Genomic DNA, 4,605 nt, shown 5'->3' on the forward strand with positions numbered 1-4,605 from the left:
AAATTCCTTTAAACATTGAGTTACTTCTTTTTATTTTTTTCACTTGAGTTTCTTCGTGTGAAAATACCATATAGTTATTTACGTCAACTTTTAACAGCGAAGGTTCAGACTTCTCTCTCACATAAAAGAATTTTATTTTTTTTGTTTTGTAAGTGTTCTACTTTTTCCAAATTTTACTCACTCTTTGTTTCAAAAGTTTGGATTTTTGTTCAATGGACTAGCTGGTTTCGCCCTGAACTTCCATTTTCTTTACAAGTTTACAAACATTACACAGACGCCCAGAGTTGCAATTGTAAGTACATACTAAAGAAATTGGTTCCATTATCTTTAAAGATTAACACTTTGAAGAGGACACTGGCTAAATGGGTAAAATGGGGCCAAATGGCAATGCGGTGGAGCTATTCACCACCACACATTTTTTGTCCTCTCATCATTGTACGTGTTCTCTCACACTTTGATTGTCTTTTTGCTTCTTCTCTCCTAGGATGATTAAATCCAGCATTGCCGTAGCAACTAGGAAGATGCATAAATACCATCACGCGGGACAGTGATGTTGAGGGCCTCCTATATCTTGTACTGAGGAATTCTGCTCTCCAATCTAGGGTCTGGCGAAAAGATCAAATCCCCGATATGAGTCCAATTGCAAGGTGACATGGTTGTCAACATGTGAAAAAGAACAAACATATACACTGCACTTGACTCACCTGTTTTTGTTGGGGGTCGGCCAGTTCTGCCAAGACGGGGATAGGGTAGTTCTTGGGTGCCGCCGAGAACCGGGCGCGGATAGCCCTTGTCCGGCTCACCGAGGTCGTTGTAGTAGTCATAGCGGTACACACGGTCCCACTCCTCGTACCTTTTGGTTGTGCCGTCGCCTCGAAGATTGTTGAGTTCATCTTTGACGGTTTTGCACCGAAAGTGCAGCATTTTGCTGGGCAAATAGGTCTGAAAAAATAGCGAGAAAATGAAGTGACAAATAAACAAAACAAAACCTGTGAGAAGCAGGACTACTCAGTCCCCCAAACCCAGGCAGGCAGGTGCTCTGGGATTGAAAATAGGACTACTACCAATTAACCTGTGAGAAAAACAGATTTCAGTTTGTTTGCTTGTGATCTGTTTCTGAAGACAAGTTTATATGTCTGTCTCCCAATCCCCTGATCATCAGCGGAACACTTAAACATAGTTATTTTTCCTTTTGGTAAACAATAGAAAAGTTGGCATCTTGCTATAAGATCTAATGACTAGCTAGTTGTGGATCGAGAGATTCGGATATGCGCGGGGATGGGTGATTCTTGTCCAGAAAAAAGCCTATTAAACTATCAAACTGATGACACCTGCAACTTGTTGTTTTATAATTGTAATAATACTGGTAACTTGTACGAACCAGTCCGTTATATCTGTGAATAAAAGTCTTAAGATGAGTTCAGTCAGTAGGGATGGCAGCGGAGCAGTCCATGGCGGCGCGTGCGAGCAGTCCATGTTCTACTCATGCTCTGTATCTTCCTCTGTTCTTGCTTATCCATCAAAATCAAGGCGTCGACTTCATTAGGAGGAAGAAAATAGCATTAGCATTAGCTAGAAAGACTACCTCTTGCGTCTTCAGGCCAGCGGATCTTCACACAGCAGCAACTAGGACGAGATGGTGTGCACCTTGCGAGCCGGATCCTCGGGAAGTAACCTTCCTTGAGAAGGTCGAGCTGGCCTTTGCGAGAAGGTCACCCAGCAGCGGTTGGGGAAAGCAGACGAGTTGGGGGCATCACGACGGTGGACGGACGTGATGTGGAGCAGCTGCAGCAAGAAGAAGACAGGGCGCGGTGATGGAGTGCAGGGCCGGGGTTCCGATGCCTGGTGTTGACGGCAGCAGGATCCAACAAAGATCACTGGAGGAAGAGAAGGACAAGAGGAAGGGATTGACAGGATTTCTGCCGGCAGCAAGAAAGGGACTGCATGGGGAGGCGGCCATGGACTGCGTGCCAGGATGATGGTGCTCGAGGATCCCCGGCGGCGGCGACGATTGGGCCACGGAGGAGCGTGCGGCCATGGCGGAAGTGCGGCAACAGGTTCCCGGTGGCGTGGGCGGCGCCCAGCGACCCCGCGCTGGTAGGTCCGGGGGGGCGCCTTGGATAGGTCGGCCAGCTGGAGGAGGCGCGCAGGGCGGCGAGATCGAGCGAGGGTGGCGGCGCTCGGGGGAGGGGATCGAGGGAGGTCAAGGTGGGGATCGGGGCAGCGGGTGGGGTGGGGTGGTTTTTTTTGGACGTGAGGTGGGGGATCGAGGGAGGGTGGGCTTTTTCCTGTTACCGGTAGGTTCGGGAGTTCGGGAACAAGTCCATCGAGCCCTAGGGCTACCGTGATCCAAATAACTATTTTGATTCCAGGATCAGAGTAATGCTATTCTCGCTCTTTCTATATATATATAGACAAGGCATTTACTTACCTTTGTTCTCCTCGAGCTGCCTCTTGGCAAGACCGAGCTCTTTCTCGGACCGCTCGAGGTTCTGCTTCAGTGCAGCGACCTCCGCAGTCAGTGTGACAGAGGTCAGCAGCGAAGTCTCCATACGCATCTAGACATACTTATATTAGACTCCTGCAGATATTATTTGATCCTCTATTCGGCTTTTCTTTGTGAACACCAAACAAAGCATCAGGGGCTACTGTCTATGCGGTAATATTTTCCTATATTTTAAATACTTACCTCAAAGCCTGTTAGAAGGCTGTCACAGGCTTTAGTCAGTCCGCTCTTGGCGGACTGAACCTGTTGATCACCGCACTCATAATAGTGCGGTGCTCTTCGTCGATGGAAGCGCCGCGAAGTGCTCCCAGCAGGTTGTCCGGTGCCTCTGGATGGACAGATGTCACCGGCACGGGCGGCTTGCCCCTCTTGGAAGGGGGCCGCCTGCCGGAGTCCATAACCACTGGAGGTTCCGGTGCGGCGTTCGGCTGGGGGCCAAACTTGGAGCCCTTGGGAGTCTTGCTCCCTTCGCGCCTGGAGTCTGGAAGTTCGCCTTGAGGCGCCTCCGGGACTATCTCCCCCGGCTCGGTGCCCCTTGAGACAGTACCTCGACATTGTCCGTAGGGCGAGGAGAGGAGGCGGTTGGAAGTGTATCACTATTCGTATTCGACGAGTCCAAGGAACCGTCCGACGAGGATACGTCGATATGGGCTTGGGGCGGACTGCATAATCATATTCGACGTTAGGAGAAGCAGTGCAACAAAAGTATGCTATGAGTTACTCTGGTATCCGAATACTTACGACTTCGCCAGGGGCTTGGCCCTGAGTAACCACTCGTCTTCGCCGTCGGCGGCGGCGGTGGAACAGTCCGGAAGGAGAGTCCTTTCCTTCTTGGACCCTTCGGCCTCCCCGGTTGGGGCGGCCTTCCTTTTCTTGTCTCCCCCGGCTGGAGGGGGAGAATCTTCATCTTCCTCCTCCTCGTTTTCACGGGAGGAGTGCGTCTCGGAGTTATCGGACGATGAGTCCGATACCACCTGGCACCGGGAACTCTTTCGGGTTCCCGTGGCCTTCTTCTTGGTCTTCTCCGGCACCTCATAAGGAGTCAGAGTCCGCATCTCCGTCAGGAGAGCGTCTGCGGGGTCTTCGGGCAGAGGGGCTGGGCAGTTAATCTGCTCCGATGTCTCCACCCAGTCCTGTCAAAGGCATGGGAGCTCAGACCCCGCACATGGTTAAGCTATGGGAAATAAATACCCTAACAGATGTACAGAACTTACTGGATTCGCAGGGTGCTTCGCGCTTAGCCCGCGGTCCTCAGTAAGAGAAGGGGGGACCTTGGCGCCCTTGAACAGCACCTTCCAGACGTCCTTATGTGTCATGTCGAAGAGCACGCGTAGAGTCTGGTGCTGGGCCGGGTCAAACTCCCATAAGTTGAAAGCCCGTTGTTGACACGGGAGGATCCGGCGGAAGAGCATGACCTGGACTATGTTGACAAGCTTAAATTTCTTGCTTATCATGTTCCAGATACACTTCTGGAGTCCTTCCAGCTCCACCGATGAGCCCCAGGACAGGCCCTTCTCCTTCCAGGAAGTGAGCCGCATGGGGATTCCGGATCGAAACTCGGGGGCTGCCACCCAGTTGGTGTCGCGTGGCTCGGTGATGTAGAACCACTCCGATTGCCACCCCTTTATTGTCTCCACGAAGGAGCCCTCGAGCCATGTAACGCTGGGCATTTTGCCCACCATGGCTCCGCCGCATTCCGCTTGTTGGCCGCCTACTACCTTCGGCTTGATATTGAAGGTCTTCAGCCACAGGCCAAAGTGGGGCCGGATGCGGAGGAAAGCCTCGCACACGACGATGAACGCCGAGATGTTGAGGATGAAATTCGGGGCCAGATCATGAAAGTCCAGCCCATAATAGAACATAAGGCCACGGATGAATGGATGGAGGGGAAACCCCAGTCCGCGGATGAAGTGGGGGAGGAAAACCACCCTTTCGTAAGGTTCCGGGGTAGGGACGATCTGCCCCGCGGCTGGTAGCTGGTGCGCGATATCCGCGGCTAAGTATCCGGCCCCACGTAGTTTTTTGATGTGTCCCTCCGTGACGGAGGAGACCATCCACTTGCCTCCTGCTCCAGACATGTTTGGAGAAAGTTGAGGAGA

At 51.9% G+C, this 4,605-nt stretch overlaps 1 long non-coding RNA gene across 1 annotated transcript; it reads right to left on the reverse strand.

The window, feature by feature from the left end:
• Positions 1 to 297: 297 nt before the first annotated feature.
• Positions 298 to 2,242, reverse strand: LOC125552560 (uncharacterized). The gene is made up of 3 exons (XR_007303669.2): positions 1,586 to 2,242; positions 705 to 942; positions 298 to 605 (listed from the first exon to the last, which is right to left on the reverse strand). It is a non-coding gene; the product is annotated as an uncharacterized LOC125552560 (long non-coding RNA).
• Between the last annotated feature and the right edge of the window lie 2,363 nt (positions 2,243 to 4,605).

The sequence above is a fragment of the Triticum urartu genome, chromosome 1A, assembly GCF_056163025.1.
Source record: "Triticum urartu cultivar PI428250 chromosome 1A, HENAU_Tu73, whole genome shotgun sequence".
Lineage (NCBI taxonomy): Eukaryota > Viridiplantae > Streptophyta > Magnoliopsida > Poales > Poaceae > Triticum > Triticum urartu.